Source organism: Schistocerca nitens, chromosome 2 (assembly GCF_023898315.1).
Source record: "Schistocerca nitens isolate TAMUIC-IGC-003100 chromosome 2, iqSchNite1.1, whole genome shotgun sequence".
Taxonomy (NCBI): Eukaryota; Metazoa; Arthropoda; class Insecta; order Orthoptera; family Acrididae; genus Schistocerca; species Schistocerca nitens.
Genome location: NC_064615.1, coordinates 1,079,414,887 through 1,079,428,974, shown reverse-complemented (window position 1 = coordinate 1,079,428,974; position 14,088 = coordinate 1,079,414,887). Strand labels below are relative to the sequence as shown.

The 14,088-nt window shown below is 45.4% G+C and overlaps 1 protein-coding gene across 2 annotated transcripts in view; it reads left to right on the top strand.

Annotated features, from left to right (window-relative positions):
• The first annotated feature begins 8,252 nt into the window (after positions 1 to 8,252).
• LOC126237476 (solute carrier organic anion transporter family member 5A1) overlaps positions 8,253 to 14,088 on the top strand; it is a 464,177-nt gene continuing 458,341 nt past the window's right edge. For both annotated transcript variants that reach the window (XM_049947620.1, XM_049947619.1), the window contains exon 1: positions 8,253 to 8,544. The gene's annotated coding sequence lies outside the window, so the exon portion shown is untranslated. The remainder of the gene's footprint in view (positions 8,545 to 14,088) is intronic.

The following is a 14,088-nucleotide window of genomic DNA, read 5'->3' as shown; positions in this document are numbered from 1 at the left end:
TGGATGTATTTTTTAGTTTTATTGCATAATGTAATTACCTCCACTGAAGGTATGGTGTGTTTTATAAGATCTTAATTTTTTTGAACGTTGCATTTATTGCATATACTTATTTCTAGATAATACGACTTGTGAAGAAGGCCCATTTATATGGGCTGAAACCTAGGTCTAGAGCTTTTGACTACTACCTTCCGCAACTGGTGGCTGTTTTTGTTCCATATCTTGCAGCCGTCTGTGTTGTGGTGCTAATGACAGCCTACGCTTGGGATACTAATCCTCTGTTCCGAGTGCTGCTAGCCTCCAATCAATGGTGTAGGATGTCATAGAATGTAGCAGTGACTCCGCTACCTGTTCTCGGATGCCAGGTGCATATGTGAAGAAACTAAAATATGCATGGTGCAAAATCCGGCTTTGTGCCTCGACCGAAACCTTGACTGCCACTATATCTGCCGTCATGTCTCCATGGTGTCCAGTACTGGGTCATCGTCAAATCTGAGCACCACAAAGATCTGTATATTACACGATTCGACAGGCTGCTAAATAGACACGAACGACGAGACCCCTTCCAAACTCTGTCAGATGCTGACAACACTACCTCACAAGTATACGAGGTGTGGCTAGAAAAAAACCGGACTAGTACTGGTGAAACAATAAAACGAATGCAATAAGGCCGAAAGTCGCGTGGCCTGTCACGTGACTCTCGCTCCGCCTACTGCTCGAGTTTCATCTGCCTCCTGCACTCAGTCTGCCCGTGGCGTCTGTTTTAAGTAGTTGACGCTTTGTCTGTGCGTCGGAAAATGCTGAGTGTACAGAAAGAACAGCGTGTTAACATCAAATTTTGTTTCAAACTAGGAAAATCTGCAAGTGAAACGTTTGTAATGTTACAACAAGTGTACGGCGATGATTGTTTATCGCGAACACAAGTGTTTGAGTGGTTTAAACGATTTAAAGATGGCCGCGAAGACACCAGTGATGACACTCGCACTGGCAGACCATTGTCAGCAAAAACTGATGCAAACATTGAAAAAATCGGTAAACTTGTTCGACAAGATCGCCGTTTAACAATCAGAGCAGTGTCTGAGTTAACAGGAGTTGACAAGGAAAGTGTTAGGCAGATTCTTCATGAAAGTTTCAGCATGAACAAAGTGTGTTCAAAAATGGTTCCAAAGTGTCTCACAATTGGACAGAAGGAACGCCGAAGAATGATTTGTTCTGACATCCTGGAAAACATTGAAAGTGATCCCACCTTCTTACAAAATGTTATTACTTGCGCTGAATCGTGGTTTTTTACTTACGATCCCGAAACTAAACGCCAATCGATGCATTGGAAAAAAGCACGAATGTCAAAATCGAAATTCAAGGCAATGATGATTGTTTTTTTTGACATCAAACGGATTGTGCACATTGATTGGGTACCAGAGGGACAAACAGTGAATCAGCATTACTACATTAGCGTCCTGGCTACCCTACGTGAGCGAGTACGGAGAAAACGGAACGATTTGTGGAGAAAAAAGTCATGGATCCTTCACCAAGACAATGCCCCAGCTCACAGTGCGTTGTCAGTGAAGACGTTTTTGGCAAAACACAACATTCCCATCTTAGATCATCCACCCTACTCACCTGATTTGGCCCCCTGTGACTTTTTTCTTTTCCCTAAAGTCAAGTCAGCTTTGAAAGGAACTAGATTTGAGACTGTTGAAGCAGTAAAAGAAAAAGCGACGGAAGTAATGTATGGACTTACCGAAAATGATCTGCAGCATTGCTATGAACAGTGGAAAATTCGTATGGAGCGGTGTAGAGACCGAGGAGGAGAGTACATTGAAGGAGATAACATGAAATTGTAAATAATTGTAAATAAATGTTTTTTTCCAGCATCAGTCCGGTTTTTTTCTAGCCGCACCTCGTATACAGCATCTCCACATTGACCACCAGTCCGCGGATTTTTAGGCCGTTAAGAGTATATTTTAAGCGCCTAAATAAGGCTCTTTCAGTACCTCATTTCGGCTATATAAAACCTGAAACAAGCCCCACAAATTATTCTGCAGAAAAACTCAACATAAGGTAAAACACATAGTGTTGACATATGAGCATGTTATTACTCATTAAAAATAAGGAAAATGAAAAAGGGCTGATGGCAGTACTCCCCAAACAAAGCTCTGAAAATTGTATTTTCTAGTCTTCGAAAGGGAGTGGTTGCTGCCACAATACCATGCACAAGTCAACTGCACAGTTGGTTCTTTTTGATGTATTCATCAAATGTCTTTGTTAAAAGTATTTTCTTCAGTTATGATTTTAGTTCAACATTTGCCTTATGCAACGCTGCATCTGAGTTACGTGTGACATTTTTCATCATTCGTAACTAATACAAGAAAGAAATGAGGTACTGTACAGAAGTGCGTATAAAAACCATTTGTTATTGTTAAGGAACACCGGCACTTAATTTTATTAAAATAAAATAAAAACACATACAATACAGTTTAGCAGTTTTAGTTTTCCAACTATCCTGTCACAGAACGTCGGTTTGTCACAGCTAAACAAAAAAAAAATCTAAACTGCATCATTTTAAGAACATTTATGCTTTGTCTTACATGTACGACATTTTCACAATGTTTCCTTTTTCTTTATATGAAAATTGAACTCTCCTACTTAAAAATGATAATCGAAGTGAACAGTTGACTTGCGATGTCTCTTAGTGTAGTTTTAAACTATATTTTAAAATAACCTGCTTGACATATGTTCTGGTGTCGAATGATGTGAGAAGAAATTCGCGTTCCTGAAATGGCAGGAAAACCTAAGAAGCATAAACACATGACAACTAACCTCTTTGTTGCTTGCTTGGCAGAACACCGGTTGTCTATGCCCAGGAGTTGCTGTGGTGTCACCGCCAGACACCACACTTGCTAGGTGGTAGCTTTAAATCGGCCGCGGTCCATTAGTACATGTCGGACCCGCGTGTCGCCACTGTCAGGATCGCAGACCGAGCGCCACCACAAGGCAGGTCTCGAGAGACGTACTAGCACTCGCCCCAGTTGTACGACGACATTGCTAGCGACTACACGTACGAAGCCTTTATCTCATTTGCCGAGAGACAGTTAGAATAGCCTTCAGCTAAGTTAATGGCTACGACCTAGCAAGGCGCCAATTGTACCATTTCATGAATCTAAAGAGTCTCACTTGTATCATCAAGAATGCTGTATACCAAAGGACGAGATAAAAGTTAAGTGTTCTAGTAGCTATGTTCTTTTCTTTATCACATTCATCACGTATCCTGTTCCAAACTTAACGCCAGACGGCGTGAGTTGACGCGTGCCCTTTCGGCTACTTCACTGTGGACTGGCTGCCTTAACAGTCCACAACAGTTGCCGTCCATGTTCCGGCTCAATCGTTACATTTGGAGTTCGCCCATAATATTATGGAGAATAATTCTTCAATGTATATACATTCGAATTCAGTAATAAAAAAATTTCGGGTTGTTTCGAGCGTCGCCCTATCGTTCCCCCAATAAACGTAAAAACGCGACCACATCCAAAATAATAAAAACGCTCCTATGCCGTAACACCAGGTCCTCCGTGATTCTCTGTCCTGCAGGTGGTTTCGCAGCGCGGGGTAGCCACGCGGCCTGAGGCGCTGGCGGGGTTCGCGCGGCTCCCTCCGTCCGAAGTTCCGAGTCCTCCCTCGGGCATTGGTATGAGTGTTGTCCTCAGCATAAGTTAGTTTAAGTTAGATTAAGTAGTGTGTAAGCCTAGGGACCGATCACCTCAGCAGTTTGGTCGCACATGAACTTCCAACAAATTTCTAAAATTTTCACCGACTTCCCTAATCGGCCGTTTTCTGCTGTTACTGCATCTAAGTACCGGGTGATCAAAACGTCAGTATAAATTTGAAAACTCAATAAATCACGGAATAATGTAGATAGAGAGGTACAAATTGACACACATGCTTGGAATGACATGAGGTTTTATTAGAACAAAAAACAAAAGTTCACAAAATGTCCGACAGATGGCGCTGGACAGCAAAACGTCAGTGACTGCGCATGACAATCGTGTATAAAAGGAGCTGTAATGAGAGAGAGAATCCACCAAACGCAACACCGCTCCTGGTCACGATCGTGTCACCTACCGTCACCTTCGTGAAGCTCCTGTCTCTTCCCTCTCCACCCTGGCCAGGCTCTACAATGTAGTCCTGTCCACCGGTTACTACCCCGACCTGTGGAAAACCTCCCGTATCCTCATGTTCCTTAAACCTGGCAAACCGCCGTCCGCCGTCTCCTCCTACCGTCCCATCAGCCTTACCTCGGTCTTCAGCAAGGTCCTGGAATCTATCCTCACCCGACGCATCCACCAGCATCTCCGCCAGCACCGCCTCCTTCCCGTTACCCAGTGTGGCTTTCGGCCGTCCTTCTCTTCCGACGACCTTCTCCTACACCTCACTCATCTCCTTTCCGACCAGCTTAATTCCCGTCGCTCCGCAATCTTCCTCTCCCTGGACCTCGAACGTGCTTATGACCGCGTATGGCATTCCGGTCTCCTCTTCAAGCTCCAAATCTTCGCCCTTCCCATTAACTACGTCTGTCTGATCGGCTCCTTTCTCTCCCGCCGTCCTTCCTATGTCACCATCCATAACACAGATTCCTACACCTTTTTCCCCTCCGCCGGTGTGCCCCAAGGCTCCGTCCTCTCCCCCCTTCTGTACCTTTTGTACACGGCGGACATGCCGCCGCCGTCACCCCCCGTTCACCTACTCCAGTTTGCCGATGACACCGCCTTCCTTGCCCTTGCCCCCACCCTGCAGCGCTCCCAACACCTTCTCCAGTCCCATCTGGACCGGTTCACCGCTTGGTGCAACCAGTGGTTGCTCAAGGTCAATCCCTCAAAAACCCAGGCGATCATTGTCGGCAAAACCACCCCTTCCTTCCGCCTTCTTGATTTCTATCTCACCATCTATGGCCGTCCTATCGCCCTCACTCCAACCCTTAAGTACCTTGGCGTCATCCTCGACCGTCGCCTCTCCTGGACTCCCCACCTCCGGACAATCCAAGCCAAGGCACGCTCCCGACTCCGTCTCCTCAAGCTCCTCTCTGGCCGTACGTGGGGTCTGGACCCCTCCACCATCCTCCACACCTATAAATCCCTCATCCGCCCTATCCTTTGTTATGCCCACCCGGCTTGGATCTCTGCCCCCCCTACTTTTTACAAATCCCTTCAAATCCTTGAACGCCATGCTCTCCGCCTCGCCTATCGCATCCGTCTCCCCTCCCCCACGCGGATCCTGTACGATCTCATCCTCTTCCCCCACCTCCCCCTTTTCCTTGAAAGGATACGGATCCTGTACACCTCCTGTAAACTCGATCCTCCTCACCCACTAGTCTACCCGATCCTCTCCCGCCCCCGCCCGCTGCAGCGCCTGTACTCCCACGTCCCACCCAGTCTCCATCTCTCAACCCTCCTTACCCTCTCCCAAGGTGGCTTCCATCAGCTCCCCCTCCCTGATGATGTCCTGCTCCCCTCCATCTACCCCTCCTATCAACTTTGACTCTGCCCCACCCCCCCACTTCCGGTGTCCTTTCCTTTAGGCACCCTCCCTCCCTTCTCTTCCCTTCCCTTCTCTTTCCTTTTCCCCCGTCCCCTCCCTCCACCCCTCTTCCCCGGGCTTCCCCTCCCCCTTCCTCCCTCCCCCTCTCTCCCCTGCCCGTGGCATCTCTGCTCTCCCCTCTCGCTCTCCCACTCCCCTTCCTCCTCCTCCTCTCTTGGCAGGTCCCCGGACTCGTACACGCTCAGTGAACATTCGCGCGCCGGAGATCATCGCCGTCAGTGTGTCGTGTGTGTGCCTTCGTTTGTGTGTAGTGTTGTTCGCCGTCACGCCACCACCGTTCACGTGCCGTCGCCATCATCCATGTTATGTGCACCGTGTCGCCCAGTGTTAGTGATGTTTCTCGTCCAGCGTGAACGGCTCCATGTTTTTTCGATTTTTAGTGTCTACATTTTTTGCCCACCGTTTTGACTGTCTTCTCTGTGCCACCTTTATGTACTACTTGTTGTCAAACTCAAGGCTGAAGAGCGGCGTATTGTGCTGCTGACAGCCCGCCTTTGTATAAGGTGTTTAAAATCACAATAAAGAGAAAAAAAAAGAGAGAGAGAGAATCAGATGCGCCAGCAGTCGCAGCATGTTGACGTTACCTGAAAAGGCGCTTTCGGTGAAGCTGTATAATTAGAATGGGGAATGTGCTAGTTCAGCGTTACGATCCGATCGCCGTAGGAAGGGGATTCGAACGGGTAAAGGACCGTTGACAAATGCAGCTGTGGCGAGAATGATTTCGAAGTTCGAAGCCACGGGTTGTTTAGACGATAGACCCCGTAGTGGCCGACCGAGCACAAGGCGTAATATTGCTGAGACAGTTCAGGAAGAAATGAAGACTGTAGCGGGTTCGTCTATGCACGGGGAAGTCAGCGTTCGTGCAGTCGCACGTCGCACCGGCATTCCATACACTACTGTTTGGTTGGAACTGAGGCGTACCCTCCGATGCTATCCGTACAAAATCCATCGGCATCATGAACTATTAACTGGCGATTTACTGAAGCGGAGAGCATTTGCGGTGTGGGCGTTTCAAAAAATAGCGGAAGATGACGATTGGTTGAGCAACGTGTTGTGGACCGACGAAGCTCATTTCACGCTCCGAGGGTCTGTCAACGCCCACAACTGCAGAATTTGGGCTACCGAAGATCCTAGAACTGTCGTGGAAACTCCATTGCACGACGAGAAAGTCACGGTATGGGTTGGATTTACCACATCTACGGTTATCGGACCTTTTTTCTTCGAGGAAATGTGTGATTCTGGTTTTGTAACTGCTACCGTGACTGGTGAGAGGTACTCCGATATGTTACAGAATCGCATCCTCCCCAGCCCGGCTGATAAACACCTGCTGGAACGTATGATGTTTATGCAGGATGGCGCTCCATCCCATATTGCAAGACGCGTGAAAGATCTCTTGCGCGCGTCGTTTGGTGATGATCGTGTGCTCAGACGCCACTTTCGTCATGCTTGGCCTCCCAGGTCCCTAGACGTCAGTCTGTGCGATTATTGGCTTTGGTGTTACCTGAAGTCGCAAGTGTATCGTGATGGACCGATATCTCTAGGGATGCTGAAAGACAACATCCGACGCCAATGCCTCACCATAACTCCGGACATGCCTTACAGTGCTGTTCACATTATTCCTCGGCTACATCTATTGTTGAGGAATGATGGTGGACATATTGAGCATTTCTTGTAAAGAACTTCATCTTTGCTTTGTCTTACTTTTTTATGCTAAGTATTGCTATTCTTATCAGATGAAGCGCCATCTGTCGGGCATTTTTTGAACTATTGTATTTTTTTTTGGTTCTAATAAAACCACATGTCATCCCAAGCATGTGTGTCAATTTGTACCTCTCTATCTACATTATTCCGTGATTTATTCAGTTTTCAAATTTATACTGACTTTTTGATCACCCGATACTTTTGATCAGATAGTGTACAAATTCGGCTCCGGTCTCGACTCCAGTCCGCCACCAGCAATGGAGGGTGAATGTGCGACAATACCAGCCACTCGTGCTGGCGAAACGTCATAAAATTTAAGTAACAAATGTCGACCGCAGTTCTCGAGACAAAAGCTAATAGATAGTACGTCAGCAGGTGGCTACTAAAGCCATAATAATTTTGTAAAGTGGACATTAGTGTTGTCAACAGCTCATACCGTCGACATTTGCATTGCTGTGCAGATATTTTCAGTTTAATACAGACACAAAAATTCAGGTGGGAGGGAGGGGGGGGGGTAGTGAAGAAATCAAAGGAATTTGCATTACTCCCATAATGATACTAGGTGTCCCTTCTACTAAAATGCTCATCAAGATATCCCTGAACAACCTGCGAAATTTTGCCTGTGTAGTCGGCAATCATCCCGTATATTTGCTGCGGAAAACGGGCACATCCGGAAACCTGTCATTTGTTACTAGGTTATCTTCACGAGTGCTGGTTCTCGCGAGGCCAAACTTACGGAGTTGGTCCTGCTGGCTGCATCCATCCCTTTGCGGTAGTCCGTATCGCTGCGCGAGATAGCGTCGGCGCTGTAGCGGGCGTCCGCAGTATGGTGGGGATAGCGCCTGCCGGCGAGGGGGTGGGGAGGGTGGAGGGGGATGTTGCGAGGCACGGCCGCCAGCTGGCGACACAGTGGCGCGGTACCGCTGTGCGGCGCCGCCGATGCTCTGCAGTCAGCTGTTTCCCTCCGGTGCGAGAGGAAGGGATCGCGGACTGTGGCCGGGAGCTCTCGTGTGCGGCTTTTGTTCGTGCGTGGGGAGGCCTGGACGAGAGGCAGCTGGGATGCGTGTGCGTGTGTGCTGTTGTTGTGTCGTGCTGCGGTGACCCGATACCGAGGAACGCCTGCCAGACACCAGCAGAGAGTTATTTTCGACCTACAGCGCGTCTTAGAGGGAGACCTATGACAGCTGCGTGAATGGTCCTACAAAAAAGTGAACGTTTGTTGTCAAGGAAAGTCGAGCTTACGCTTCGCAGTTTGTAAGTATAGATTTTTTTATACAGGGTGAGCTAATTCTATAAACAATGCCATTTGTTCACAAACTACCTTTCGAAACTAGCGATATTGTGCGTAATCTTTGTTTTTGCACCTACTGCACAAGAAAGCGCCATTGTTGTTTTCGTGAGCGCTTGTCAACGTAGACAAATGAAGTATAAGCTCCGTGTTTACTCTCCGCATATATATGTTTCTACTCTGACAACAAGGGATTGAAGAGCAACAAAGAATAATCTCTGGTCAGCGTAGGTAGTCCAGCGATTTACTGTTCTAGTTAGGCAGTTACTTCATTATTTTGCGTGCAAAAAGTCGCTGTGCTTTCGAGTCGCCCGTATCTGCCGCTTACCTGACCGTGGTTTGTCTTTTAGTGGTGCAGTACACAAACTTCGGTTTGCAAGGTGATACAACGTTTTCGTTATAGGATACAGTGTACAGTGCTGTGACAAGCAAGCAGTTTCAGGGTAGGGGTTTTTTTTTTCGCTGTTAAACTGGTGCGAGAAAGCTTTATTTTTTTTTTTTTTTTTTTTTTTTAACAAGGCCACGGCCGATCCTTATCCCCGTCTTTGCCCATTCCTATCTTAAATCACTAGCGTACTAATCATTGGCGTTGCTGTGACATGTTTTCACGAAATTTCCGTCACATACTTTATCCTCCGAATGGCAAGATGACACCGTAATAAAGAGAAATCGGAGCTCGCAAGAAAAGATGTAGGTGATGTGTGCATGCAGATTGAATCGACAAATGGAAGTTTGCACCAAGGCCGAGATTCGAATCCGGGTAATAGACTTTTGAGACTTGATAAGATTTCTGGAACCAGATAATTTCATTTGATTACAGATTTAGGTGTTCATTTTGTCCCGCTTGCTGTTCGAAAGTGGAACGCTACAGAAATAGTCCGAAATTTTGTGAAGCCTCTGCGAAGCATTTGGATGTGACTTGCAGAAGTCAGCGAGTCGATAAGCAGTACATTTTTGCAAAACATCCGAAATGACCGATGATTGTTACGGGTCGAGACGTGCAGATTCCTTATCGGACTAGATTAACGGGAGTCACTGAGCTTTCCCAAGGATTGTGCAGATGGGTAGAGGGTTGTTAAGTTCTCACTTTTCACAAGAGTGGATCTAATTGAATACATGGATTTACGATCGAGTAATGTAAACCATGCTTTTTCTTGTAGTGCTATCCCAAGCGTCCAATATACAATTTATTTAGGTCGAATAGAAGTAAGTGGGTTTTATAGAGCCATGCCTCTACCAGTGTCTATGTTATATGATATACAGGACATAAAATCCCGTCTGAGGCCTGCGATCATTTTTATGTTAATAATTGGCAACCACTGCTGTACAATCGTAATACAGTCATGAGATGTTATAAAAAAAAGTCAGTTGAACATCTCATGACTGTTATATGACAATAACGGACTGAAAAAAGTAACTAGCTACCACTATAATAAATAAGCACAGGACTTCCAAAGGCATAAATTCATTCTTTCGTTGCCCCTCCAGTGCATAGAATAGGAAGAACAATTGCTAGGATTGTTGCAAGGCGAGATACCTTTCGTCAAGAGCTTCGAAGAAATTTGCGTGGTTCATGTTTTGAAACAGAGGCAGTGGTAAATATTTTCGTGGATTTCTCGGTATAGTAGAGGTGTAATTAGAAAGCGCTAGGGCTACCTGTGCTCGAACAACAGAGTTTTGCCACAGGAAGGCCACTCGGCTCGCCTCAGCAGCAGCGAGGCGCCTATGTGGCAACACAGAAAGGGAGACTGCCCCAACGCGTTTCGCTGTTGTGCGCACCAGGCATTCGCAGAGACGTGTCACGTGACCCGTCCATATGTTTTCTGCAAAATCGGTCGCAGTTTTGTTACAATTATTATCCCCTACATTTTTTCAAATCATGATTTTGCACGAAAACTGTCAATTGAACTTTAACAAAAAAAGTGTGAGGCTCTGCACACGAGCACAAAAAAAACTTTAAATTTCGGTTACGTGATAAAGCTCACAAATTTAAACGTTGTAGATTCCTCAAACCACCTGGCGATTAAAATTCGAATCAGCGAATCAAACAACGTTTTATTGGCGGAACGGAATACGCAGCGAAAAAGAGACCGCTTATTGTGCGTCATCCTCTTCGAACGGTATGCAGTCCTTACCTAATAGGACTGACTGAGAAAGTTCTAAGAATGTCCGTTCAATTCGTTTTCGTTTATCGTGAAATAGGGGAGAGAGTGTCACCGATGTGATAGCCTACTTGGGGTGACGAACTTTAAAACGAAGGCACTTTTCGTTGTGCCGAGATCTTTCCACGAAATTTCAAGCTTTCTCCTCCGGGTACTAAGATATTTTGCAGACTCCCACCTACGCAGAGAAGAATTACCGTTGCAATAAAGATGAGAGAGATCAGAGGTTGCAGGGAAATATTTAGGTGTTAATTTCTCCCACGTGCTATTTGAGAGTGGAGCCAGTTTCAGAGTATTCATGTAGATGTACACTCAAAATACCAAATACCGCATTACAGATGTGTTAAATATTCACAGTCAGCCGGCCGATGTGGCAGAGCGGTTCTAGGCGCTTCAGTCGGGAACCACGCTGCTGTTACGATCGCAGGTTCGAAACCTGCCTCGGGCATGGATATGTGTGATTTCCTTAGGTTAGTTAGGTTTAAGTAGTTCTAGGGGACTGATGACCCCAGATGTTAAGTCCCATAGTGCTTAGAGCCATTTGAATTCACAGTCAACGTTATAAAGCAGGCTTAAAAGAATTTTGAAAGTTATTACAGTGAATCTAAGGAATCGAAGAGTGTTCTGTGTTGTAGCTCAAAGTGTCTTTATAATAGGCAGTTTAGTAATGTCTGTACAGAAGTTCCGTTGTATGATACCAGCTGCAAGTAGCATGAAGCAACATATTGCTTTTCGGGATTCCCTTCTGTCGTATGCTCATAGGCAAGTCACCGGTGCTGCTGAATGCTCTCGTAGGTTGGATTTCACATACTACAAATTAAACTGCCACCTTATCCAAAAGAACACACAAAGGATAACCCGAAAACATAGTGCTGTTTCCATAATGCTGTCTTTAATTTACTAGACAGTATGTTATAATACCCCACTACGACGTATATTTTCTGTGAGAGTGATAGAAACTGCCCATGTCAGCAAATACTGTATTACCATTGTAACTTCCTCAGAGATAACCTGAAGCTCTGTTCGACATATTTTCTCGTGGAAGTACGAGTTCTCATTGTGTTTACAAGCAATCAATAATGCTATGTTAGACTGCTGGCCGGAGTGGCCGTGCGGTTCTAGGCGCTACAGTCTGGAACCGAGCGACCGCTACGGTCGCAGGTTCAAATCCTGCCTCGGGCATGGATGTGTGTGATGTCCTTAGGTTAGTTAGGTTTAATTAGTTCTAAGTTCTGGGCGACTGATGACCTCAGAAGTTAAGTCGCATAGTGCTCAGAGCCAATAATGCTAGACTGTTTCACTTACTTGCATTGCTCGATTGAGTATACTGCTTATTCTGGAAAAGATTACCGTAGGGATATTGCGTAAAGCGGATAATCTATACTTTCAGCAATGATCTCGTGTTCCTACACCCACGTCTCAGTATATTTACTTCTTAAAAGTGTTTTTGACCCAAATTAAGAAAACGTTTATCAGATGAAATCTGATTTATAGAATGACAATGTAAAACTAAACGAATATCCTGGGCTCTGCTTCTTGTGCAAAGTTGCCTTTCAAGACCAGAATCGAGGAATCCCTACAAATTGAAGGAGAAATAGGCATTAAGCATTATTTATTCTTCATTTACTACTCTGCGAACCACTGCGAAGTGATGGCAGAGGGTATTCAGCATTGCACCACATGCTAATGGTCTGTACCGGTACCAATCGCGTGTGCAGCGCGGGAAAAAAAAGACTACTTGAATATATCTGTGCGTGTTGTAATTGCCGAATGTTGCCTTAGAGGTCCTTGCGGGAATGGTGAGTGATGAAGGATATGTCTAGAGTCTTGATATAATATTTGTTCTTGGAAGTTTGAAGTAGGCTTCCGCGCCGGGTATGTGGCATCTGTTTTCGAGCGTCTGATAGTTCAGATTTTTCAACGTACCCATGACCTTTCATGCCGCCCCCTCTCAGTACACGTCCAGTATCCCCTGTTACTCCTGTCCACGTCAGCAGTATTCCAAGATGGGACGCGCTATTGGTTTGTGAGCAGTCTTTTTTGTTGTAGTCTTGACTGCATTTTCCCACCACTTTGCCAATAGTCAGTGTACTGCTTTCCTTACCGAATGATTTAGTTTGTGAGATCATTCAGTTTAATTTCCATACAGGGATTGTTACACCCAGGCATTCGTACGATTCTACTGATGTCGATGTGACTAATTGATGTACTGTGTGTTTCTCAATTTTGCATCTCTGAACATTTAAAACAAGTTGCCAATCTTCGAACTACTTCGAAATCTTAGCAAGGTCTGCACAATTGTGCAATTCTTTTCTCTATAGTACTTCAGTATAGATAACTGCATCATCTGGAAAAAGCGTGAGTTTACTATTAATGTTGTCTTTTCAGGTCATTAACATTCAATATGAATCACAAGGATTCTAAAACAGTTATTTGCAGCACACATGAAGCTACTTCTGGTTCTGTTTGACTCCCAACCGAAGATAACATGCTGCGTTCTCACATTCATGTTACCGGCTATTTCTATAAATGACATAACTGTTTAGCTCCGACCAATCAGAATCCGTATTAGCATCTGTGATAGTTTTAAATGGGCCTTATTTGCTTCTCGGCATGGTGCACATCATTTACGGAACTTAGTGATGGGTCTCCGAAATCAGATGTATTGATTTGCGTCATCGACCATTTGAAACATATATGCTGCATTGTATTAAGATTATTATTTTCAAGTACGACTGACGACATAACTCCGTGAACAAGCTCTTGATACTATCGCAAGGACAACACAATACCCAGTTCCATAGGGGAGAAAACCCCCGACCCCACCCAGAATCGAACCCGGGTCCCCTTGCTTAGCAATCCACCGCGGTGATCGAGCAGCTACCGAAGTGGACGACATAATACATTTCTACCTTATAGTAATGTCATTTCGGTGATTCGTATTAACATCCAAGAAGTTACATCTGGCCTATCACGGTTCGATCGCTACTTGCTGAACGATGTATTTATCATCTACACCATAACGCACGTATTCACCATTTATTGCTCGCAATAAACAAAATAGTCTCCTGTGGTTGCGGATTTCCGTCCATTAATCTCGCCATTGAACGTTTTCGTGTCATGTCAAATTACATCATCGAAATTCACTCACGTTTTCAGCAGAGGGAAGAGTGGAGTTTTTCCGGCCGGTGCCCATCCCCGCTGTAGACTTTATTAGAAACATAACATTACTCGGATTGCTACACTAACGACCGATTTATGTATTCAGGGATCATTCACTATTTCACTTAGGAGTACAACTGAGTAAACACTTCTGCAGACTGTAGTTTTGCCAGCGTGTAAATGAGC